The sequence below is a fragment of the Salvia miltiorrhiza genome, chromosome 2, assembly GCF_028751815.1.
Source record: "Salvia miltiorrhiza cultivar Shanhuang (shh) chromosome 2, IMPLAD_Smil_shh, whole genome shotgun sequence".
NCBI classification, from domain to species: domain Eukaryota; kingdom Viridiplantae; phylum Streptophyta; class Magnoliopsida; order Lamiales; family Lamiaceae; genus Salvia; species Salvia miltiorrhiza.
This window is the reverse complement of record NC_080388.1, coordinates 8,491,113-8,518,438: the sequence shown is the minus strand read 5'-3', so window position 1 is coordinate 8,518,438 and position 27,326 is coordinate 8,491,113. Positions and strand designations below refer to the sequence as shown.

The 27,326-nt window shown below is 45.1% G+C and overlaps 1 protein-coding gene across 1 annotated transcript in view; it reads right to left on the bottom strand.

Moving 5' to 3' along the window:
• The window catches only part of LOC131012928 (intermembrane lipid transfer protein VPS13), a 71,785-nt gene extending 46,824 nt beyond the window's left edge, over positions 1-24,961 (bottom strand). Inside the window, exon 1 of the mRNA XM_057940898.1 lies at positions 24,889-24,961. The gene's annotated coding sequence lies outside the window, so the exon portion shown is untranslated. The remainder of the gene's footprint in view (positions 1-24,888) is intronic.
• Between the last annotated feature and the right edge of the window lie 2,365 nt (positions 24,962-27,326).

Genomic DNA, 27,326 nt, shown 5'->3' with positions numbered 1-27,326 from the left:
TAGAAGTAGAGAAGTCCTCTCTGGTTTCTGAATTGACCAGAACAACTAAAGAAAGCCATGCGAGCCTTGCCAGGTTCAAGGCGGAGTATGAGCAGGCCTACAAAGGAGCCCGGCGCGACTGGAAAAAGACATCTGCAGAAGCTCAGAATCGCGCTTATATCCTGGGGGTACGAGATCAGCGCCTGGAGTATTTCCTGTCTCCGCAAGGTCAACACTTCTTAGGGTTAATGCTGGAAGGCACTCTAGGGGCTTTCAAAAAGACTCCCGAATACCTGGAGGATTTTGGGCCCCTCTTTGCTTACGTGATAGAACATACGGCCTCAAAAACCTTGGAGATGGCGAAAGCTACCCAGGAGCAACTTTCTTCCTTGAATTTCCGAGCCTTGATGGATAACCTCAAGGATGAGGAGATCAATGCATTGATGGGGATCCCTGCGAATTCTCCGATGAAACCGGAATGGTGGTACCCAGTGCTGGAGAAGGCCATTCCCTATTTTACTTTTGGGATTGGATCTGACTCATTGCCCTCCGCGCCCATGTACATGCCTGCTTTCTCTGCTTCCCTAGTACGCTTTGTGAACCGGCTGCGGGATCCTACTGGCAAGAGCACCCGGACATTTTCTCAATTCAGCATGGAGCCTCCCCTGCCTTCTGACTTGGCACCCTCAGCTTTCTCTGACTCTGCCTCCTCCTCTGCCGCGGTGGACCAGCTGTTTGAGCTGTATCGAGATGAGAACCTATATGTGCAGGAGGCTGTGAAGCTGTTGGATTTGGGGACTCGCCTTCCCCCAGTGAAGGAAGCAGGCATGTTGCCCGTGTTCACAGAGAAAGCCGTTTCTGGCCATGCTTCTGCCAGTGGTGTTCCTCCCCCAGTTTCATCTGCCTCTGCTCCTGTCTCCTCTACTGTTGCTCAAGCTGCTTCTGTTCCTCCCTCTTCATGTTCCCCCTTTCTCTCCTGACTTTATCAAAAGAAAATTTTGTAACTCTTTAATTTGTACCAACTGAACACTTACCGCCGGTTTTTTGATGTACATCTTTGCTTCTTGGGCATGCTTTAATGAAATTTCTTTCCCATCCTTGCTTCTTTTATCTCTGTTATTTGTGTTGTTTTCGCTGCTTGTTGAGGTGGGGTTTATATTTCCGTCTTTCCCCTGTTGATTTGAGTTGACTTGTTATGATTGTTGTTGATGCTTCTCTGATCCCCTCCCTTGGAGTTGCTTTAATTTCTGCTATGGGGATTCCGTTGACTCTTCTGGCGAGGGTTTGGATGATTCCTCTGGCGAGGATTCTGATGACTTCTCTGTCGCGGCCTCTGATGGCTCCTCTGGCGGGGATTTTGACGACTCCTCTGGCGAGGATTTTAACGACTCCTCTGACGAGGATTTTGTTGACCCCTCTGGTAAAGATTCTGAGGACTCCTCTGGCGAGGATTTTGGTGACTCCTCTGGCGAGGATTTTGATGACTCCTCTGGCGAGGATTTTGATGACCCTTCTGGTAGAGGTTTCACCGCCTCCTCTTACGAGGATTTGGTTGACCTTTATGTTAGGGATTTCACCGCCTCCTCTTACGAGGGTTTGGTTAATTTCTTTGTCAGTGATTTTGCGCTTCTCATCTAAGCTGCTTCCCATCCAAGCTGCTTCCTCTCGAAGCTGCCTCCCATCCAAACTTGAACACTCTGCGCGGAGCATGGAAGACCTAGAGAGGGTGCAACCATCTTTCGCGGCTTACGATTGTCAGGAACGCCCTGCACGGAGCATGGAAAACCCAGGGGGTGTGACCAACTTTCGTGGCTTACGGTTAAAACAACCTCTGCGCGGAGCATGGAAAACCCGGAGGGTGCAACCAACTTTCGCGGCTTATGATTAAGTGTTATCTCTGCGCGGAGCATGGAAGGCCCGGATGGCACGACCAACTTTCGCGGCTTACGAGCGCTGCCCTCTGTCTTTGGTGGAGTGTGATCCCTCTGCTCTGTCGGAGCGTGATCCCTCTGCTTTGCTGAGAAGGGATTTTTGAATTTTAAAAATTGGGATCTACGGGTATACACCCTACTCCCCCCTCTGGTGACATGTGCAATACTCTGTTATGAACATGTTGGCCCAATTATTTCTTACTCCCTTCTTCGGCCCATAAGTTCGTGCGGGCCCATTACCCCTTAGCCCATTTCTTAAGCCCCATACTGCCTCTATATATATCCTCCACCCTTCGCGATTTAGGTTACAATTCCCTCATTTCTTTTCCGCCGTCCCAAACTGCTCTCTTCTCAAACCCTAGATCTGCTGTTCTTTCTCTCCTACTTTCCGTATTTTTTCCCATCTTGGTTATAAAGCACTCAAATAAGGGAAGTTCCCCTCTGAACATTCACATCCCTAAAGGCTCCGCCTTTTCCTCTGTATTTCTGGTGCAGATCTCTAACTTTGTGGTTGTAATGAGCGGGCTTCCCTTGCTTGAGAGCGTTATTGCCGTGTTTCCCGGGTCTGGCCGTTGTTTCTCCAGATTTGAGCGTTGATTCCCCGAATCTGGACGTTGGTTTGCTCCTTTTCTGTATTCCTTCTTCTTTGGCGTTTTGACTTGTTGTTTTGCTTGATATTCTATAGACGCGGAGTGGAGCTGAAGTAGATCTGAGAGATGAGCGTGTCCCAGCGACGAAGAAGGACTCGGAGTGTTGGATCGTGGAAGAAAGGGTGTTCATCTCTGATGTTTGTTTTCCCTCTGACCTGCTAAGAAGCAATTTTTGTATTTGTTTCACCCCTGTCCTGCTAAGAAGCAGTTTGTATTTTGAATTTGTAAATTGAGGATTACGGGTATACACCCTACTCCCCCCTCTGGTGACATGTGCAATGCTCTGCATGAACATGTTAAGTAGCATTTGTAATGTAGGAAAACGATAAATAAAGTAAATAAAACGACACCAGGGAATTCTCTAGAACCACATATCTGTTTTATTGATATTATGGCCCCGGACCTCGTTAAAACCCCTGTGGGGAAAAAGAGTATCCGGTCTACAAATGATCATTCTTGCTAGGCAGCAGTTACACATAGAACTTTTTAAGCGTGTTTATATTCCATGGTCTGGGGAGAGCTCTGCCGTCTGAATCCGACAATATGTACGCGCCGCCTCCCAAAACCTCTGTGACGATATATGGCCCTTCCCAATTGGCTTCGAACTTACCCACCGCCTTTAACGCATCAGCTCGCTTGAGAACCAAATCTCCCTTTGACAATTTCCTCACTCTGACTCGCTTGTCATATCCCGCTTTGATAATGCCTTTGTACTTGGCCGCTCTGACACGGGCTTCCTCCCTCTGTGCTTCCACCAAGTCCAGCTCTGCTCGGCGGAGCTCCTCATTGTGCTCAGTGTCATACGTGGTAATCCGGTATGATTCTAGTCGTGCCTCTGCTGGTATCACCGCATTGGATCCATACACCAGCGTGAATGGTGCCTCCCCTGTCGCCGTTTGGACTAGTTCGGTGAGCCCAGAGAACGGTGTTCAGCTCTTCTACCCACTTCCCTCTGCTCTGAGTTAGCCTCTTCTTGATTCCCTCACATATGGTCCTGTTAGCTAATTCCACTTGTCCATTTGCCTGTGGATGAGCCACTGAGACAAACCTCTGTGTAATATCCATTCGATCACAAAAATCCGCGATCCTCTACCCTGTAAATTGAGTCCCATTGTCAGACACAATGATTCGTGGCACTCCGAATCTGCAACAGATATTCCTCTAGATAAAGCGTTCCACTGTAACTTCATCGATCTTGCTCACAGCCTCAGCCTCGACCCATTTAGAAAAATAGTCTACTGCCACAATGAGAAAGCATTTCCCTCCAGGTGCTGTAGGCAGTTTGCCGACTATATCAATGCCCCATTTGTCGAACGGACAAGCAGCATACATGACCCCCATGGGTTCCCCTGGTATGTTGATTCTCCCGGCATGCCTCTGACAAGCTTCACACTTGCGGACGAACTCTCTGGCTTCCTGGTTGATATGAGGCCAATAGAACCCGGCCCGGATAATTTTGCGCACAAGATCCCGAAATCCCGTATGCCCACCACAGCAACCTGCATGAATTTCTTGCAAAGCAAAATTAGCTTCCTCTGGAGATAAACATTTTAGCAAAGGTTGAGTGAAAGATCGTTTGAAGAGTTGATCGTTGATTAGACAGTAATTCTCATAACGGGCCCTCTGGTTGGACTCTCTGCTTAGCCGCTCCCCTGTCTTTAGGAAGTGTATGATCGGAGCCCGCCAATCATCCCTGATCTCTACCGAGAACACCTGCGAAGTCTCCATCTCTCTGGTATCACAGAGTAGAATAATCTCGTCGCTCCAAGTTTGCTCTACTGCGCTAGCCATGCGCGCCAGTAGGTCGGCCTTCGTATTCTCCTCCCGAGAAATCTGTTCGAGCTTAAATTCCATGAACTTTTCTTTCATTCCGTTAATTTTGGTATGGTACGCCTTCATCCTCTGATCCTTGATATTATAACTTCCCGAGAACTGTTGTGCAACCAGCTGGGAGTCTGTCTTTATGATGACGCACTCGGCTTTAAGCTCTGACAATATGTGAGCCCCTCTGACCACGGCCTCATATTCCGCTTCATTGTTGGATAACCGACAAGTGAATTTGATGGCGAACTGGTATGTCCCATAACCTGGTGAAGTGATATAAACCCCGATCCCACATCCCTCTTTCGTCACGGACCCATCCACAAAGGCCACCCAAAACTCTGGTATAGGACGGCGAGTTGTTTCTTGTATGAAGTCTGCCAATGCTTGTGCTTTGATTGCTGTTCTCGGCTCATATTCTACATCATACTCCCCTAATTCCTCGGCCCATTTGACCATTCTTCCCGACAAATCCGGGCGCCCCAAAACTTGCTTGAAGGGAAGAGACGTGCGTACTATCACTCGGTGTGAAAGGAAATAGGGCCTCAACTTTCTGGCCGTGACTATGACTGCCAGAGCAGCCTTCTCAATCTCTGTGTAATTCTGCTCAGGCCCTTGTATGATTCTGCTGACAAAATAGATGGGTCTCTGATGACTTCCCTCCTATCTGATTAGCACAGAGCTAATTGACTCTTCCCCCATAGCTATGTATAGATACAACGTTTCTCCCGGAACTGGCTTGGTCAGAGTTGGGAGTTTTGCTAGGTATACTTTAAGATCCTCAAACGCCGCTCGGCATTCTTCTGTCCATAGAAACTTGGTTCCCTTCCTCAACACTTTGAAAAACGGCATGCTTCGTTCTGCCGATCGCGATATAAACCTGCTCAAAGCAGTGATACGCCCATTCAGATTCTGCACCTCCTTGATTCCTCTGGGCGGTGTCATTTCTAAAATAGCTTTGACCTTGTCGGCGTTAACCTCAATCCCTGCTGGCGTGACTTTATACCCCAAGAATTTCCCTGTTGTGACCCCAAAAGTGCACTTGGCTGGGTTCAACATGAGTCTGTGATCTCTGACTACTGTGAAGATCTCTTCCAGATCAGACACATGATCCTCTGCCCTGTTACTCCGTACGAGCATATCGTCTACGTACACTGAGATATTCTTAGCAAGCTGCTTTTTGAAAATTTTCTCCATCATCCGCTGATACGTGGCTCCTGCATTCTTCAGACCAAACGGCATACTCTTCCACCCATATACTCCACAACAGACGGCAAAGGCCGTTTTGGCGATGTCTCCCCTGTTCATCTTTACCTGATGATACCCTTGGTACGCATCCATCATGGATAGCAGAGCGCATCCTGAAGTAGAGTCCACCAATTGATCAATCCTTGGCAAAGGATAGTGGTCCTTTGGACAAGCAGCATTTAAATCTCTGAAATCCACGCACATCCTCCAAGTATTCGTTTTCTTGGGTACCATCACCGCGTTCGAGATCCACTCTGGGTATTGCACTTCCACAATATGCCCGGCTTTCAATAATTCATAGACCTGCTCTCTGATCGCAACATCCTTTTCAGCCCCAAAATTCCTTGTCCGCTGTTTTACCGGCTTAACCTTAGGGTCCACGTTGAGGCAATGCTCCGCCAACCCTCTATCGATTCCCTTCAGATCTGCGGTGCTGAAAGCGAACACATCCGCATTTCGCCGAAGACAACCAATGAGCTCCTCTCTGACCTTATCACTCATGGCCGATCCAATCTTAGTCCGGAAACCCTCTTTCCCTGGAAATAACTCTATCATATTGCAAACATCGCTAGTGGACACCAGCGCGGTTTTCTCTGTGGAGTCTCTGTCTTTTAATAAATCCGCCAACTCTTGGCGCTCCTCTGCTGGGGCATGCACCTCGCCCACTTTCCCCTTCTTCCGGGCGTCCGACCCCTCTGTCCGTCTTTCCCTTTTTTGCCCCGCTGACTGTGTGAGCATTTGCACGTGGCATGCTTTTGATGTCGTTTGATCACCGCAAACTTCTCCCACTCTTCCCCCCTCAATGGGAAACTTCATTTTCAGATGAAACAGTGATATAACCGCTTTGAACGCTGTCAAGGCAGGCCGGCCGAGTATGACATTATATGAGGGCTTAGGCATATCCACCACTAAGAACCGTACCATCCTTGTTTTGTTGCCTGCAGTTGTATTGCCAAGAATCAACGGCAGCTCTACATACCCTAGGGGCATGACCATCTCTCCTCCAAATCCAAACAGAGGAGCATTTGTCGGCTCAACATGAGCGTTAATTCCCATATTTTGGAGACATTCCTTATACAAGATGTTTACAGCGCTGCCCGAATCCACAAAAATGCGGTGAATAATGCAGCCGGCAATGTCCGCCGTGATGACCAGTGCATCATCATGCGGATACATTAGTGTGCGTATATCCTCTGCTCCAAAGGTGATTGCTGGCTCCTCTGCCGCGCTGGTGACCTCCATGACCCTTTTAGGATAATACCCTGTTTTAACTGCTCTGACGACTTGCTTTTTAGCCCTATTTGATGTGGGCATCCCGTTCTCCCCACAAATCATGTGAACTTCCCTTCTATACGGGGGGGGGGAGGAAGGGCTTGCCTGTCTGCCCCCTCTCTGCGATTATCCTGGTTGTCATCAAGCCTGCGATCTCTGTTGTTGTTCCCCTGTTCTCGTCGCTGATCCCGGTTATTTCTTTGATCCCTCTGATCTCGCTGATCTCTCTGATCCCTCTGATCTCGCTGATCTCTCTGATCAGTCCTCCTCTGACCTTCATTTCCCCTGTCAATGAGATGGTCGAGATATCCCTGACGCACCAGTAACTCCAATTGGTGCTTAAGGTGTCCACAATATTTCGTGTAATGCCCGAAGGACTTGTGATATTCACACAACTTATTGTTAGGCCCTTCCTGCGGCGGCCCAGTCCGGTAGGTCCCCGGTGCCCTAAAGAACGGCTGATCCTTTATCAGATGAAAAATTTCTTCTTGTGGTTTATTCAAGGACGTGTATTCGGTAAACCGCGTTACTTCATTCACTGTGCGCTGTTGATTAGATGGCATTCCTCCCTGGGGTGGGAGTATCCTGGGAGGCAACCCTCTGAATGGGGCCCTATCTTGCTGTCTCTATCTTTCGGGTGCTTCCTCAGCTTTCTTGACCCTGTGTTTCTTATTTTCCACCTTCCTCGCCATTTTGGCATCCTCCAACTGTAGATAACCCGGCAGCCTTGCCATGATGTCATCAAAATCCCTTGCTGGTCGAATTTGTAATTCGTCAAAAAAGATCCCCGGCCTGAGTCCTCTGACATAGGCGCAGTTTTTAATTTGCGATTCTGCCTCTGGCACCTCCAGAGCGGCAAGGTTAAACCTCGCTGTGTACTCCCGTAGCGTTTCTCCCTGCTCCTGCTTAATATCCATCAGCGAAAGGGCTGACTTCCCTACCCTTCGTGAACTCGCGAACTGCCGCAAAAAACGAGTCTGTAATTTTTCGAAAGAGTGAATGGAATTTGGGGGCAGCGTCCCAAACCATAACTGAGCTGGTCCAGTAAGAGTAGTGGAGAAGATTCGGCACTTAATGCCCTCCGTGTACATGTGTAGCGTAACCAACCCTTCAAACCGATTGAGGTGTACCTCCGGATCAGTAGTGCCATCGTAATCCAGTGACATGGGCTTGTAGCTTCTAGGTAGGGTATCTGCCAAGATATCGTCCGAGAAAGGACTGCGGTTGTTGATCGGGTGGAGCCTTGATGTCTTAGCTCTCTTGTCCCCCTTATGCCTCCCCTGCTCCCTTCTGTCTCTGGGCGCATCACGAGCGTGGCGCTTGTGGACTCTATATTCATGTCTGCCAGAGGAATACTCCAGCTCCCTTTCCTCTGACCTCTCTGTGTAGCGCGATTTTTCCGATCGATGGGACTTCTCCACCCGGTGCGATTTTCCTGACCTTTGTTCCCTGTCCTCCCTTCGGGATTTCTCCCTCAGGGATTCCTCCAGATCCTGGAGTTGATGTTTCAGCTGAGACACTTGGTTTTTTAACCGAGCCTTCTCCCTCGGTCTCTCTTCCTCGAACACCAGGGAGACGGATTGACTATCAGACTCGTCAACCCTCTCCTTTCTCACAACACTGTTGAGTCTGACCCGGCTCCCCTCTGGTCTTCTTTCCACTTCCCTGTCAGCAGGGTCCCCTTGCAGTTCCAAAGGCATCGCAGCCTGCTTGTTGATTGCTAAAGTGTTTACCTCCTGAGCAGCTGGAGGTGGGGCCTCAGTGCCCTGCAAAGTAGCCGTTCCCACCAGTGGAGCTACAGTGGGAACAGTGGACAACATGGGAGTTCCTAGTGCCTGACGCATAGCGGAGTAGTGAAGCAGCGCCATCATCTGTTCCATCGACCCAAACGTGAGTTGTCCCGCTCCAGACGCGGGAGTTAAGCATGGCATGTCAGATCCTGGAGTCACCAGAGCAGATCTCTGGAGGCTTGCATTCAACCCTGTCAACGGAGTGGCGGAGATAGCCTGAAACCCTGGTGGGGCAGTGAAGGTAGCATTGCCCTGTAGGCCAGTGAACAATGAAGGAGGCAACTCAGTGGTGAGAGCAGCGGAGTCGAACTCCTTCTCCAGGTTGCGGTGAGCATCTGATGATCCCATGGTACCTACATGTAGACAAAGTGAGAAACAATCCTAACGACGAAAGAATAAACCCTCCATTACCGATGGGAGTTCCGATATAAGAAACCCAATAAAGAATCCCGAGCGCCGGTACGAAGACCGTTAAAAAATTCCCTTCCAAGTAATTCTACACTCGGGGAAATAAACCCCGAGTATAGATTGAGAAAACAGAGCCCTCAGTAAAATCCAACAGACGCAAGATACCCAGAGATAAGTACAAACAGAGCAACCACCAGAAGGTATGTTAGCACGATTCATTAAACATAATAAGAAAATGAATTATGTAAGAAAACAAATACTGCCATAATACGAAGATTAGTCAAGGAAAGCATGGAGAACATGAATAATCGTTTCCCATAAGTGAAGGTCGTCCACAAAACAATAATACGAATCTCATCACAACAAAGACAAAGTGTTAAATATCATATTATTGAGGTAAAGCCCTCGCGTCATCGACAATAAATACCCTTGAAATCGAAGATGAGCCACAAAAACCCACATATCCATAGCAAAAAACCCCAATATATCAGGAACAGAGCATAACTTCCCAATTCAACCATCGAAATCGAAGATTAGCCACGAAAAACATGAGAAACACCCCTAAATACCCTCTCTTAAACGAAAATCATCTGTAAACTCACGGCACAGAACCAACATACCAGAAACAGATTATCACCCCCGATTCAACGATACAAAGCGAGGATTAGTCGCCAAAACATAGGAAGTAACGGTAATTATCACTCGCAAACAAAGAATACCCACGGATTAACAACGCGAACCCGAGCACAACCGAAGCAAAGTACTAATTGGCGTATTATCGATGCAAACCCATGAATTAACAGTAATAACCACACGCTTCACCGAAAACAAGATAAAACACGAAGATCGCCCCCAATTATCGCATTAACACGCAAAACAACCACACACAAGCAACATAAACCCAAAATATCGGGGATCCAGAAGGAAACGACGAACACAATCGGAACAGAGCACCCAATTACAATTTCCTCATGCAAAACATTAGATCGGTGAAGAAAACCTCAATTCTACAAGAGAACCCCTTATTCGCAGATAACTACCCCAAACAAGCGGTAAATAAACGTAAATTTCCCCTGATTCATGTTTTACGCCCGTCGCCACCTTTTCCCATGCACCCAAAACACAAATCAACGCAGAGCTCAGCAGATTAACAACATTTTAAACCAGAAAACATAATTTAACCGATTAAACACAGCTGGGTGTCCGGATTATCAGACCAATCGGTGCCAACGCCCGCAAATCCGATTGGATTCACAGATCTGCGTACGTCGGCGACCGTAACCTCACGTCTTAATTCAGTAGCCTTCCCACAGACGGCGCCAGTTGGTGCTTAACGTAACCAACACCTAAATCTATAAAGGGAAAACATAAAATTCTACCTAGTCGAGAAGGCTGGAAAGAGTAAAAATAGCTGATCGGAAACCTCGCACGAGAAAGAAAACAACTATTGTATTCGAAAATATGAGAGAGCGTAAGTCACAGTACACGAGCTCGGGCCCTATTTATAGATTTACAAGCGGAGGGGTAAAATAGTAAAAACATCTTCGGTGCATGCGTCTTGCGTGGTGGAAGGGTACGCTGGTAATTTCGATAATACGCGGGAGACCTTCCCGCGCATTTAACAACTCCTCTGGTAAAAAATGTCTCCTCTGGCAAAAGCGTCTTCTCTGTCGATGTAATCTCTGGTGGAGATGACTCTTCTGGCAAACACGTCGTCTCTGGCAAAGACGTCTCCTCTGGCCATGGTGTCTTCTCTGGCGCGGATGACTCCTCTGACGAAGGTGGTTCCTCTGGTGAAGGTGACTTCTCTGAAGAACGCGATTCCTCTGGCAAGAGCCATTCCTCTGATGGATGAAATCCCTCTGGTAAGAATGATTCTTCTGACCCATACGGCTCCTCTGGCGAAAATGATTCCTCTGATTTGTACTCTCTCCCTATTCTGCACATATTGCTCCTCACCACTTGTCTTTCCGAATGGCAGACCATTTGAGGCAGATGATCGGGATTGTCTTGGGCTCTGCGGCTTGGATAGACGACCCAAGATTGGCGAGGGCATCTGCGTGGCTGTTGTTTCCTCTCGGAACTTGGGCTATGGTGAACTCCTCAAAGCTGGACTGAAGTTCTTTGACTTTGCCCAGATAGGCGACCATTTTAGCATCCTTGGCTTGGTAAGTGCCTTGTATTTGGTTGACCACGAGCTGAGAGTCACTGAACACGCTAATTCGCTTAACTCCCATTTCCTTTGCTAGTCCGAGTCCGGCCAGCATGGCTTCGTACTCTGCTTCATTATTGGTGGCTTTGAACTCACAGCGGATGGACTGCTCCACCACGTCGCCTAGTGGGGAGATGAGGACAAGACCTAGTCCACTTCCTCGCATATTACTGGACCCGTCTACATATAGTCTCCACGCTCCGACTTGGTCGGGTTGCTCGGTCATGCAGCAGAGTTCCTTGTCGGCCTGCATGGTAAGGTTAGGAGTAAAATCAACTAAGAAATCTGCTAGTACCTGAGACTAAAGAGCTGTGCGTGGCTTGAATGTTATGTCATGCTCGCTCAACTCCACCGCCCACTTGGTCAGTCGTACTGAGAGTTCTGGTTTGTGGAGAATGGCCTTGAGTGGATATAGGTGGTTATGACTTGGATTGGATGGCACTGAAAATAAGGGCGTAGCTTTCTAGCTGCGTGTACCAATGCGAGAGCTAGTTTCTCCAATTGGCTATACCGTGGCTTTCTAGCTGCGTGTACCAATGCGAGAGCTAGTTTCTCCAATTGGCTATACCGTGTTTCTGCATCCAAAAGAGACTTGCACACATAGTAAATTGGAGATTGCTTTCCATCATCCTCCCTGACCAACACCGCACTCACGGCTGTATCGGACACATCCAAGTAGACCAGCAAGGTTTCATGATCATTTGGTTTAGCTAGAAGAGGTGGGCTAACTAGGTACTGCTTGAGTTCCTGTAGGGCGGATTCGCACTCCTCTGTCCACTCGAACGATTTGGCTTTTCGTAAGGTGTTGAAGAATGGGTTGCACCTTTCGGATGACTTTGATATAAAACGACTAAGTGCGGCTATCCTCCCAGTCAGCTTCTGGACGTCTTTCACACACGTCGGTGAAGAGATCCTCTGGATTGAATCAATTTGAGCGGGGTTGGCTTCTATCCCTCTTTGTGTCACCATGTAGCCTAGAAATTTTCCTGCAGTTACACCAAATGAACACTTAGTAGGGTTTAATTTCATATTGTAGTTCCTTAGGATGCTGAATGTTTGTCTGAGATGATCAATATGATCCTTCGCCTGGATGGACTTGACGAGCATGTCGTCGATGTAGACCTCCATCGTATGCCCAATTAATCTCCCGAACATCTTGTTGACTAGGCGTTGGTACATTGCTCCAGCATTCTTCAATCCGAATGGCATATACTTGTAGCACCATAGCCCTATGTTGGTCATGAATGACGTCTTCTCCTCGTCGTCAGGGTGCATCCGTATTTGATGGTATCCAGAGTATGCATCCATGAAACTCAACAGCTCATGGCCAGCTGTCGCATCTACTAGCATGTCAATATGTGGTAGATGGAACGAGTCCTTCGGGCACGCCTTGTTGAGGTCTGTGAAGTCGATACACACGCGCCACTTGCCATTCTTTTTCTTCACTACCACCACATTAGCTAGCCATTCGGGGTAATGTGCTTCCCGGACGAGTCCGTTCCGTAGAAGCTTTGTGACTTCTTCATTGATGATCTGGTTTCTTTCGGGAGCAAATTTTCTTCGTTTCTGTTTCCTTGGTGGATAATGTGGGTCTACCTGTAACCTGTGAACAATAATGCTCGGATCAATCCCTGTCATGTCCTCATGGGACCAAGCAAAACAGTCATAATGCTCAGTAAGGAATAAAATAAGCTTCTCTCTAAATTTGGGATCGAGTTGTGCCCCTATCCGAATTTTATGATCCGGATAGTCTGTATTGATTTGGATTTCGTCTATCTCCACAGCTTCTTCTTCAGCAAAGCTGGCATACCGCTTTCGATTGTCGGACTTGTCGGGTTGGTTTGGTTGGTCATGCTGCACATGTTGCTCTAGCTGTGGTGACTGGTCCGTCTTGGTGTTGGGCGAACCCTCTTTCTGTAATTGCTATTGAGCATGTTTTGTCTTCATGGTAGTCTGGTAGCAGGCTCTGGAGTCCTTTTGTTCTCCCCTGATCTCTTTAACGCCCCACTTGGTCGGAATTTTCACCACTTGATGAAAGGTGGAAGGGACTGCTTCCATATCGTGGATCCATGGGCGACCGAGGATGACGTTGAATGCGGAAGGGGCATCGATCACCAGGAATCTTGTTGACAAATTGACCCCTTCGGTGTAGACGGGAAGGTCGATTTCCCCCACGGTTGTCTTGCTCTCACCGCTGAAGCCTATGAGGACAGCGGTCTTCCTAGTTATGTTTGACTCGTTCAAACCCATCTCCCTGAAAGCATTAATAAACATGACATTGGCAGAGTTGCCGTTATCGATCAACACTCGTTTCGTTAAACAATTTACAATATAAATAGAAATAACTAGAGCATCATGATGAGGGTTAAGAAGCTTGTCTGATTCCGTAGTTTGAAAGCTGATTGTCTGGGTTGGCTGGTCTGTCATAGCTTGACCAGTCATACTTTCTCTCGTTCAGCTAGACCTGGCTTGCCTGGTATGCCTCTTTGCAGCAGAGTGTGTAATCCCGCTAACCTCTGATCCGCCAGAAATGACATTGATTGTTCTCTCATGGTTTGACGGGTTGGGTGGGGTGACTTCTCTGCGCTCGTTGTTCGCTATTTTATTAACACGCCGCAAGTGTACGGGTGCAATTGTGTACAGTAGCAAGCAAGGTCGTATTCCACAGAGACTAATTATTATCAATGCCTATCCTAAATTATTCTACTCTATCTGGACAAACGAAATTAAAAGTTTTGATTTTAAAACTAAATAAATAAATAAATAAATAACAGAAAACAAAATAAATCAAGTTGTGAAACAGAGAAACAGATAAGAGAAGATTTCCCAAGGTAAAAGTTTCAACAAATTCTCCTAACTAACATGTTCAATTCAATTAATAAGATGATTCCTAAAGCAATCGCAAAGTTAGTTCATACCCACTCCCGTGGCATACAAACCGTTGATTACATGCAAGGCTACCATCCCTGGATCGCACTTCTAACATGTAACTCCTAAAAGTTCCTAGGATTAACGCCCTCACAGTTATCAATTCCCTTTAGAATTAAAATAAATGTGTTTTATGTTCTTAGTTCAGGTAATAATTATCATCTCCCGATCTCAAATTAAAACCTATGATTATGCTAAATTGGTGGCCAATCAATAAAGCAAACAATTATAACAAGAACATAAAAAGGAATAACAATCTCAATTAATCGAATCAAACAGTTAGAAATTCAAATCATATCTACTCCCTAAACCCTGGGAAAAAGGGATTCTAGCCACACATAGACATATGACTAAAAATCAATATCTCAAAAATACAAATAAGCATTCAACAATAAAACCGTAGTATAGTTGAGAATCTTCAATCTTGCTCTTGCTCCGTTCTCAGTCTCTCACAGCTCTCAGGAAAAGTAAAATATGATAAAAGATGATAAAAGGTGCAGATAATAAGTTCTTGGGGAGTATTTATATGCCCTAGGTCTTGTAGCTCTAAAAAATACCCAAAATCGCTAAAAAAAATGAATTTTGGGCGGAAATACGGCGACTCGCGCGGCCATGCCGCGCGGCCGCATGGCCGGCCCGCGTGACGAAACAGAACTCCTGACAGCTTTGCGCAGCGATTTTGTTTTGGCTCATTCTCCCTCGTCCGAACTCCGATTTATGAACCGTTTGCGCTCACGAACTCTTATCGAGACGAACTACAACTTGTATTTCAGCCAATTCTTCCAAATTCTGCTTCATTATTTCTGAAAATTCGTTCAAAAACAAGCAAGTAACAAGTTCTTGACCATAAACGAATATAAGCTCAAATAGACCATCAAACACACAAAATTCTCACAACTAAGCATCAAAAATGACACACCAAGAGGTAAAAATGCATGTTTATCAACCCCCCAAACTTGAACTATTGTCCGTCCTCGGACAAAACAAAGATGAACCAAGAATGAATCAACAAGAGCGTAGAGAAAAGTGGATAACATTGTGGCTTCAGATTTGTCAACAAAATTGCCAACATGCATTTGTATCTCCAATCATCAAGATATCACACTCATGACAAACTTCAAATTGTGGTCTCAATGACTTGCAATCCTCACCAAAAAGATAAAGAAAATAAGAACTCTCAACTCTCAAGTGTATCAATCAAAGATATGGACGTGTTTACACTCAGTTCAAGCAAAACAAGTACTCAATCATAAGCTTGTCAATCGTCTCACCTCTCCACGACTTAATGTGTGCTCTTATAACCAAGATCAAAAAGGTCTTCATTAAGGGTTGTAATGTAGGCTCTTTGGTAAGGTGGGATATATTTGGCTAAGTGACTAAAAGATACTCCTCAATGTAGCACAATCACCAACCTTATAACATTCTAACTCAACAATCATCCACCTATCACAAAAACCAAATTTCCAATACAAAATCCATCACAACACAATAATTAATTCTCATGATATTATGACTTTCTAAAGCATCCTATGTACCCATTTTTTCTTTTCTTTTCTTTTCTTTTTTTCTCTCTTTCTTTTCCTTTTGTTTTTTTTTTCAACGACTTGTAGGGTACTAGGATTTTTTCAATCAAGATCAAATTATATAATTCATAAACACACATCTCCACAAACCAACTACCCCATAACAACAATCTCCAAGCTCCCACCCATAGCTAAATCAAAGAATAAGGAAAAATAAGGCTCAAAGGGGGTGAACTAGGATCATATAAAGATATAGGACAAATAAGGGATAAATAGGCTAGCAAAGATGGCCTTCTATCATCTCAAAGTTATTAAGCACACTATGTGACCTCGAGGGAGAAACCAAGACAAGTTCTAGTGAGACACAAGCATGCTCAAACAATCACTCAAGAATAAGAAATAAGACTGTAAAAATAATGACAGTCAAGGCTCAAATCTCATTGCTTATTTCATTGATTGCAAGCACACAGAGACCATGCTTATCATTCATCATTCATGCTCAATCTCAACAATATCGACACAAACGCATGCAATTTCACAAGTTTTAAACAGAAATCATCATGAACCAGTTATCCAACAAATCTCTACACTACTCACATCATCATCAAGGTAACATCACAGAGAAACTACCAAAGCAAGACTAAAACAAACTCAACGACAAAACAAAAACAATCAAAACAAAAAGTGCACCCACAAAGACACATCCCCCCAAACTTATTCACCACTAAGGAGAATAAGTTTGAAAAGGATTTGTGGGGCACGAAAACAAAAAACAAACAAAAAGGAACAAACTAACCAAAAATTGGGTTGCCTCCCAATAAGCGTTATTTTTAACGTCGTTAGCTCGACAGAACAACAAACTCATCAAGGAGGCTGGTACAAGCAGTGCTGCGAACAGCTGCTCCCTGCTCCACTCTTGCCAGTCATGCTCCCTTCCTGCGAACTCTGATCACCTGGGTCCTGCCAAGAAAACTGATCCTCATCAAAAGTATTAACAATATCAACACTTACCTTGCCCGGATCTTTAACTTTCTTGGGCACTTCGTCCTTGTGGATGCGGCATGGTTCATAGACATTGAAGGTTTGGCTTTCATCGTGAACTCGGAGCGTGAGCTCTCCTTTCTCCACATCAATTAAAGCTCTTCCCGTTGCAAGGAACGGGCGCCCCAAAATCAGCGGAATTTTGTTGTCGTCCTCAATGTCTAAAACCACAAAATCTGCAGGGAAAATAAAATCCCCCACCTTTACAAGCACATTCTCCACAATTCCACGAGGATAGGTGACCGACCTGTCTGCCATCTGCAGCCTCATAGATGTCGGCTTCAACTCTCCAATCGCCAGCTGCTTGAAAATAGATAACGACATGAGATTGATGCTCGCCCCCAAGTCGCAGAGTGACCTTCTGAATTGCTGGCCTCCAATAATGCAGGAAAGTGTGAAGCTACCCGGATCTTTGACCTTCGCCGGCAGCTTCCTCTGCAAGATTGCGCTGCATTCTTCATTGAGATTCACCGTCTCAAACTCTCCCAACTTCTTCTTTCGTGAGACTATGTCCTTGAGAAATTTGGCATATTGCAGCATCTCTAGTAACATCTCCACCAACGGAATATTGATGTTCACCTTCTTAAAGATCTCTAAAAACTTAGAGAGCCGCTCTTTCATCCTCTCTTTCTTCTGGCGCTGAGGGAATGGTATAGTCACAGTTGCTGGCGAAGTAGCTTTCTGCTTTTCCTCCTTCTTTCTGCCAGAAACCTCAACAGTGACCTCCTCAGCTTTTTTCTCAATCAGCCGTGCACTCTCATCTTTTGCCGTCATGGCCCCTTCCTGTGTAGTCCCGCTTGGCAAATCAACCATCTTAAAATGACGTTGGGGAAACGGCATCCACCCAGGCGGACGCAGATGAGGTGGAAGTCGTCGACCTTCCTCATGGACTCTCCACGAGAGCTCTCTTTTCCCCATCTCATGAGAACCATGGCTGTCTTCAGAGGTGACTTCACTCTTTACTCCAATGGCCATGCACTGCTCCTTTCGATTCACCTTGGCATTGTTTATGAGATTACCCGACTGTTGGAGTTTGTTGACGGCGGTGGCTATTTGACCCAATTGGGTCTCGAACATCTTCATTTGAGTCCCCACAGCAACGGCATTGGACTCTAGCTTTTCCATCCTCTCATCGGATTTGGATATGAACTTCATCAGCAACTCCTCTATATTCGGCTTCTTCTCTGCATTTATCATTCCATTGGGTACCGAGAAGCCTGGTGGAGGTTGAATTGCATTGTTGGGATTTCCATACGCCAAATTCGGATGTGGACGCCCTCCATGATGAAGCTGTTGTCCATTATTATACCCGCTTTGTTGCCCGTGCTGAAAGTTCCCGTAGTTTCTGCCATTAATGTAGTTGACGTCTTCTACGCCTGTCGGGATCTCTACAGCTGGCTCAGAATTGCCAACAGTCATAACATTGATTTTCGAGTTCATCTCTGCCAGCTGAGTCAAAATCAATGCCATGGGATCTGAGCTGGACGCAGCAACAACTTTCTTCAACTGAACTCTCTCGGATGGCCATTGATAACTTGTAGTAGCCATGCTTTCAATGATCTCCATTGCCTCCGAGCTCCCTTTCTTGAGCAGAGAACCTCCAGCTGCTGTATCCATAAACATTCTCGAACGCTCACCACACGCATTGTAAAACATGACCACTAGAGTCCCCTCATCAAAGCCATGGGACGGGCACTTCCTCAGCTTCTCCTGGTATCTTTCCCATGTTTCAGCCAAAGTCTCTCCATCAAATTGCTGAAATTGAAGAATGTCCATCTTCAACTTCAAAGTAAGCCCAGGAGGATGAAACTTCCGTAGGAAAAGATCTGCCAGGTCCCCCCATACTGGATTGGCTCCCAGCTGTAGAGTTTGATACCACGACTTTGCCTTATCCCTGAGTGAGAATGGGAAAAGGCGGAGTCGTATAATGTCATCAGGGACTCCATTCATCTTAACAGTGCTGCACAGCTCCAGGAATTGCACCAGATGCGCATTGGGATCTTCCACAGCTTTGCCTCCATACTGGTTTTGCTGCACCATCGTGATTAAACCAGTCTTGAGCTCAAAATTGTTTGCGTTGACTCTTGGAGGCTCGTAGTACTGATACTGCGGAGTGAACGCCTCATTGATCGGAGGCTGCTTTTGAACCTCGCGGTTTTCCTGCGCCTCAATCAAACGCTGCAGTTGCTCCTTGAGAGCACGAACTTCTTCTACGGTAGCCATAGAACTACCTAGCAAACTTCAGAACCAAAAATCAGGACCACATGAAAAAAAATAAAGAACAGAATTTAAATAAACAAAAAAAAATCCAGATTAGTATCAAATAATTAACATATAGTACTGATAAAAATCAGTCCCCGACAACGGCGCCAAAAACTTGTTCGCTATTTTATTAACACGCCGCAAGTGTACGGGTGCAATTGTGTACAGTAGCAAGCAAGGTCGTATTCCACATAGACTAATTATTATCAATGCCTATCCTAAATTATTCTACTCTATCTGGACAAACGAAATTAAGAGTTTTGGTTTTAAAACTAAATAAATAAATAAATAAATAACAGAAAACAAAATAAATCAAGCTGTGAAATAGAGAAACAGATAAGAGAAGATTTCCCAAGGTAAAAGTTTCAACAGATTCTCCTAACTAACATGTTCAATTCAATTAATAAGATGATTCCTAAAGCAATCGCAAAGTTAGTTCATACCCACTCCCGTGGCATACAAACCGTTGATTACATGCAAGGCTACCATCCCTAGATCGCACTTCTAACATGTAACTCCTAAAAGTTCCTAGGATTAACGCCCTCACAGTTATCAATTCCCTTTAGAATTAAAATAAATGTGTTTTATGTTCTTAGTTCAGGTAATAATTATCATCTCCCGATCTCAAATTAAAACCTATGATTATGCTAAATTGGTGGCCAATCAATAAAGCAAACAATTATAACAAGAACATAAAAAGGAATAACAATCTCAATTAATCGAATCAAACAGTTAGAAATTCAAATCATATCTACTCCCTAAACCCTGGGAAAAAGGGATTATAGCCACACATAGACATATGACTAAAAATCAATATCTCAAAAATACAAATAAGCATTCAACAATAAAACCGTAGTATAGTTGAGAATCTTCAATCTTGCTCTTGCTCCGTTCTCAGTCTCTCACAGCTCTCAGGAAAAGTAAAATATGATAAAAGATGATAAAAGGTGCAGAGAATAAGTTCTTGGGGAGTATTTATATGCCCTAGGTCTTGTAGCTCTAAAAAATACCCAAAATCGCTAAAAAAACGAATTTTGGGCGGAAATACGGCGACTCGCGCGGCCACGTCGCGCGGCCGCATGGCCGGCCCGCGTGACGAAACAGAACTCCTGACAGCTTTGCGGAGCGATTTTGTTTTGGCTCGTTCTCCCTCGTCCGAACTCCGATTTACAAACCGTTTGTGCTCACGAACTCCTATCGAGACGAAATAAAACTTGTATTTCAGCCAATTATTCGAAATTCTGCTTCATTATTTCTGAAAATTCGTTCAAAAACAAGCAAGTAACAAGTTCTTGACCATAAACGAATATAAGCTCAAATAGACCATCAAACACACAAAATCCTCACAACTAAGCATCAAAAATGACACACCAAGAGGTAAAAATGCATGTTTATCACTCGTCTCGTCTATCACTTCCATGCTTGAGGGTGTGTTGACCCTTCTCTGTTAGGAACTCAGTTAGGTGGCCTTCTTTGAGTAAATGCGCCACTTCCAATCGTAATGCAATGCAATCCTCCGTTCGGTGTCCATGGTCGGCATGAAACTCGCACCACTTAGATCTATCTCTCTGGTCGGCTAGTGCCCTCATCTTTTCTGGCCATTTGACTTTGTTGCCTAGATTCTTGAGAGCTAGGACTGCCTCAGCCGGTGAGATAGACAAGTTGTACTCTGGTAACTTGGCCCTTTCACGTGGTCGCGTCTCGTAGGGTTGGTCATACTATCTCCTTCGGTAGTCTTGTCGTGGAGACGGGTAAGGTTCAGACCGCCTATCACTCGTCCTCCTTTCCACCCTGGAGTCTCTTCTAGAGTTTCTGCTTGGTGAAGATCGGTGGTGGCTGTATTGATCTTCCTCCCACTTGATTTGTGCCCATGTCTTGGCAAGCACGTCCTCCATTGTTCTACAAGGGTATTTGGTGAGGTCTTTGTAGAGGTCTGAGTCGGGCAGGAGACCCTTTCGGAAGGCGGTGACCGCTGTCTGGGTGTTGCAGTTGGTGATAGACACCTTCTCCTTGTTGAATCGGCTGATATAGTCTCGGAGAGATTCACCACGCTGCTGCACCACGGCGTATAGATCCTCCGATATCTTTTCAAGTTTCCTGCTACTAGCATATTGCTGCACAAATATATCTGTTAGTTGAGCAAAACTTGAAATAGAATAATTTGGAAGGTTAGTGTACCACTGGAGGGCCGGTCCTGTCAGACTAGAATCGAACCCCTTACACATGCAGGCCTGCCTTAATTCACGAGGAATTGCGGCAGTGAACATCATTTGCTTGTACTGAGCGATGTGGTCGGTCGGATCCGTCGTGCCGTCAAACATTTGTATGCTCGGAAAGCTAAACTTGATGGGCATTTCCACCAAGGCAATTTCATCCACGAATGGCGAGTCGGCATAGTAGTTCTCCGAACTTTTATGGATGGGTGCTGGGACACCGGGGATTCACTGAATCAAGGCCTCCATTTCCGCCAACTTTCTCGCCAAGTCTTCATCTGTGATTGCATATGGGCCAGTTGTGGTTGGTTGGGCGAATTCATTGGTAAACAACTGGTCCTGGGTGAACTCCCTCGGACCGTGTCCGTCAGCCTGTTGGTTAACTTGGGTTGGCGTGACCGTCTGGTTGAGCCCCAGTAAGGCAGGTTGTATGCCTCCAACGGCGGCATTACTCACTGCTGCGCCCGGCGTGGTGAAGATGGTTTGAGCATGTTGTCCTCCGGTGGTGGTTGTTCCATCTTGTCGGAGTGTTCTTGCGGCTCTGGCGTCTGGGTTGAGTTGACCAAGTTCCCGTACTTGCTCCAGCGCAGATGTTGTTGTGTTAACACCTGCAATCAAAGTCGCACGACCAGGGTCAGTCTGACTACCTACCACATTACGGCTTCTTACCGAAGATGACGGATCCATCACGAGATGGTTGGATCCGTCCTTACGACTGATCGGTGTGTCTCCCAAGGGTTGCATGGAGGACACTCGGGCTCGGAAGCCGGGAGGTTCGACGATCTCGATGGGCTCCATAGCTTCGAGGCGGTCATACAAGTTGGCGTTCTCCTTTTCCAGCTTCTTGCATCTCTCCCGCTCCTGATTCATCTGTTCAATCAGGGCGGCGACCTGGGCGGCCAGGTCAGCCTGATCGGTTTGAGCAACCACGTGGGGTGCGTCAGGAGTTTCAGATCCGTCACGACCATCAGACATGATTGTTGCTCGAAGAGATCTACGGAAAGTGCGTTGATTCGCTTGATTGCTAGGGCCCCACGGTGGGCGCCAAATTGTTAGGGATGGATCCAACAATCACTTGAATAGGACGCCGGGCACGTCCGGGTCGGCGGGCACTAGCAACCTGAAACTACAAACACGTTAGAGCCCTTCAAGGAGCACCGGTGGGGGTGTCGATGGAAGGGCCTCTGACGCTCAAGTCAGTCAAACAATTTGGATTAATTGATAAGAAAAACGTATATAATGCGTAAAGATGATTAAATAGTAGAGTAAAGATGAGATAGTGAATCTCGTCGGTCGGAATGGTCTGTCTGGCTGGTCTGTCTGACTGGTCAGAGCAAGCCCTAATCCAGAACGTGAGAGCGTGGAGGCGTAGAGATCGAGCAAGTGAAGAGAGTTGAGAGCGTGAATAGGTGGAGTAGCTGAGAGTACGAATGACTGCCTAGGTCGAGTGACCTAGTTGGTTTTCTTATATAGCGTGGTGTCTTGACGGCTAGGGTTTCTCCGGGACGTCCGTGAAACCCTAGTTGTTCCGATATTTTCAGGATCGTCTCCCTCCCTTGCCTTCTCCTCCAAGTCGCCGCCCTTTGTAGGGTTTGATGCGATTGGGCCTTAATAACTTGGCGTATGGGCCGAATTAATTAGAATTAGCTCGGATTTTGGGCTGGGCTGATTATTTGGACTTCGAATATTTATTTAAATGGGCTATACGAATTAATAAAAAGTAGGGCTCAAGAAACATAACAGAAACATAGAAAGGCACACTCCGCACTCCCCTGCTACCTGTTTCATTTGGGTGCGGATCCTCTGCTGTGGATTAAACGCAACGTTTAATCCTCTAAATATACCAGCTTTCTTTTTCTCTGGTTAAATGCATGTAAAATTATAAATTTTGGTCAAAATACGTTTATAAAAAAGATAAAAACTTAAGTGCGCGCAGCACAAACTAAGCGCTCACTAGAGCTCGGATCCCACCCGACCCGACCCGATCCGATCCGACGTGAACCGGGTCCGTTGAACTAGTATATATATATATATATATATGTGTGTGTGTGTGTGTGTGGATGAGATCAAGTGAGAACTACATCTTTTTGTGAGATTGGGGAACCAATCACAACCCTTTATTTGGACATGAACAACGATTGTTCAACATTAAGTCATGAACATCGTTGTTCATGTGCTTATGTTCATGTATTTTATGTATTTGTTCACGGTTCTCCATGAACATCGTTGTTCATATGTTTTTGTTCATATATTTTATGTATTTAATTGTTCATCAGTTCGCACATGAACAATCGTTGTTCATGTCCAAATAAAGGGCTGTGATTGGTTCCCTATTCTCACAAAAAGATGTAGCTCTCACTTGATCCCATCCCTATATATATATATATATATATATAGGGAGAGGTTCAGGAAAGAACCATAAATAAAAGAAGACCGGAGAACCATTTTCAGCCATTCGATCATCAAGATCTACGGTTGATGCATCATCTTGTTGGATGAATGCAGATCCTGGGTTCGAATCCTGAAGGGAGCATTTTTTTTAAATTTTTTTAGTGCATTAATTTTAACAGCGAATGCATTAATTTTTACAGTGGATGCATTAGATTTGATGGTTCTCCCGTTCTCACAAATAATGTAGTTCTCTCTAGAACCACACCACATATATATATATATATATATATTAAATATAATTTAATTTTTCCTTTTTTTCGATTTTTTCTGTTTTTTTCAGATTATTTTTGGTTTCTTGGTTTGGTTCGGATTTAATTTTTAAAATTTCGGTTAATTCGGTTGGCTTTGGTATTTTTTTTAGAAACCAAATATAAATTTGGTTTGGTTGGGTTTTAGCGAAAAACCGAATGCACACCCCTAAGCATACCAGTGCCTTTCCTCATTGAATCATATAATAGCCTCTTTTAACCCAGACTCTCAAATCATGTGATGAGCTTCATGTTGTCCATTTTGTCATACTATCCACCAACCAACCTAATGGTGTATCTTCCCCCTCCCCCCGGGCTTTGGTTTGTGTCTCACACAACGTAGGAGTCCCACTAAAAGCAGCATGAATTTCCACAAGCACAATTAGAAATACGATTTTGACAGGTGAGCTTTTCTCCATTCAGCTAGCTTTTCAAGAACTTTCTCAAGACTAGTTTCAAAAGAATATCTTGAGGGGATTACCTCTCAACAGGACCCCCTAGGGTCCAATAGGCCGTTATCTCACCACACACCTAATCATATCATTGGGGGTGATTGTCGAAACGTTGTGGGTGTTGGCCTAGTGGTATTTGTTTATTTATCAAAAAAAAGTACATACATTTCTAGAATTGTGAGAAGTGTGGGTTAGATTCAGTGTTGCATGGTGGGTTCAAAACATACAAATTTCAAGTATTTCTTTGCATTGGATCCTATGTGACTTTTGGTGGTATGTTGTATCTCATTTAAGTTCTACTTTCTGATTCCTCGTCCCTTTACTTATTTCTTTTTTTCATTAAAAGTGACTTTTTCTTTGTTTCTTATAAAAAATAAATCATCCGAACAACATGTCAGATTCAAGGTTAATTTTCAAGCTCATCAGAGCGCATGCTTAAAACCCTACTTAAAATTTTACCTTGTTTGAAAGCAAACGGTAGCCGGAGGTAGTCGAAGGCTTCAAGAATCAGCTCCACATTTTCCAGTAATACTTCATCTGCATCCAAATATATATATTTTTTAAAACGACACGATCATTAAAGAAAAAAAAAAGGTAACCACCTTCAATTCCATTTGCAGCTAATAGATTTCCAATATAACAATTGGAATAAGAAACGAGGAGAAAAATGACATTCCAAATTATTACAGAAAAGAGACTAAAGAAAATGAGCATAATTACTATTCCAAAGGGTGATCTTGAGTTGCTCGTTTTGGATGTCTTTTATGTATTTGCCCAGATAGCCCTATATTAACTGCCTCACCAATCCCTCAAACATCATTTCTATGTTTCCTTCTCTTTCAGCTTCTTCTCAGTTCGATTGGGGAGACTATTATTAGGTGAAAACTACAAGCCAGTATGAGTGATTAACTTTTTTTCACCAACACTGCATATATTAACAAGAACAAGTTTTAAAAAAATATAAAAAATGAATTACATTATAGTGTTATTCGAAACAATCATGTATATCTTAATTTAAAGTTCCAAAGTTTACAATCAGCAAGCGGAGTCGGGGGCTGGAGAAAATTACCTCGGCATAGCTGAGGGGTCCCTAGTGGCCGCCGGAGGGGAAGAAGAAGGGGGTTGCGAAGATGTGGAGAGCTTGAAAGAAAAAGAGAAAAGGCGCGGACACCTACTAGCAGCGGACACAATGGAAAATAAATAAATTAATAAAAAGTAGGGCTCAAGAAACATAACAGAAACATAGAGAGGCGTAGTCCTGCTACATGTTTCATTTGGGTGCGGATCCTCTGCTGTGGATTAAACGCAGCGTTTAATCCTCTAAATATACCAGCTTTCTTTTTCATCGGTTAAATGCATGTAAAATTATAAATTTTGGTCACAATACGTTTATAAAAAAGATAAAAACTTAAGTGCGCGCAGCACAAACTAGGCGCTCACCATGAGCTCGGATCCCACCCGACCCGATCCGACGTGCACCGAGTCCGTTGACCTAGTATATATAAATATAAAAAAACATTTTTGTTCTTTCTAAACTCTACCAGCTGTAGCTCATTCTCTCCATCCCTCTCTCGTACACGTCGGGAACCGCCGCCTCCGACTACTCCCCAAGGGCACGCTTCAGAATGCAACACTCCGGTGAAGTCGAAGTCGGTATGGCGGTGGCTGTTGTTGCTGGGCAACACACACGCCATGCCGGAGTCGTGTTGTGTGCACAAGCGCGGTCTCTCCGCACAGATGACTTGCGCGCTCACCGGAGCTCTGTGCCGACAAAGACCATAAGAGCATGATGGCGGCGTGAAACTGTCTGGAACTGGACTTGTTCACCGTGGGCGGTGGACTATGATGAAGCTGCTCTTCTTTCGAAACCACATCCCGTCGCACGGGCATGAATGCCGGCTAGGTGGCAGTGCGCTACCGGAGACAACGTCGTGGGCGCGTCGCGCGGAGGAAGAGGCAGCGGCGGCGCAAAATTGCTGCAAACCGGGTCTGGCCTAGGCTGGGCCTTCTAAAATCTTCATCCTATCTGTTTGGAGTAGTGTGCGTCCATTTTATTTTCCCATTTTTGTTTAATTTGTGGTTACTATCCACGGATGATGTGAGTTCTTGTTGAGGTTGTTTGCATAATTTGTTGAATCAATTCTAGGGTTTATTTTCCTTGTAAAATCTTGTCAACGAGGATATGATTGTGAATGTACCAAATTAAGAGTGGCATTGCCATTCTATGCTGAATTTCTTTTTCTTTTTCTTCTTTCGAAATCACAATTCTTGCTTTTTTGTTATCATTGATATTAAAAATGCTTAGAGCTAAGCACTGAATTGGAATTCATGTGTGCAATAATCATAAACTTATGTTGCTGTCTTCAATTTGGAGTCAGCTATAGATTGAAGATGGCTGAAGCTGCTGAATTAAAAAAAATGTTATTAATTTAAGGGAAAAGGTGCAGATTGGCCACCGAAGTAGTAGCCCCTATAGCGTATAACCCCTCTTACTCACTGTGTGTGCAACTAAACCCCTGAACTCCGAGAAAATTGTGCAAATTCCCCCCTCTGACCTAACGCCGTTAAGTGTCCGTTAATGTTTGGGTTTAATTGCACCATCTACTTCAGGGGTGGATCTGCACCATAATTTTTTATTTTTATTTTTATAATTTCAGCAACCCACCTCCGGCATCAACTTAACCGCCCCCCATACTCATCGGCTCCAACTTACACTTTGTCAGCTCGCACGCGCTCAATCTCTTAATCGTCAATTGCTTACCGCCGACATGCAACAGCATCACCAACTCGAGATGTGGACCTGGATCGAATTCTGCTTGGTCCAAATCCATATCCGTATTTTTTTACTTAGGTCAGGATCCGGTCCAAATTCATTAGATCCAAAAAAAATGAGATTC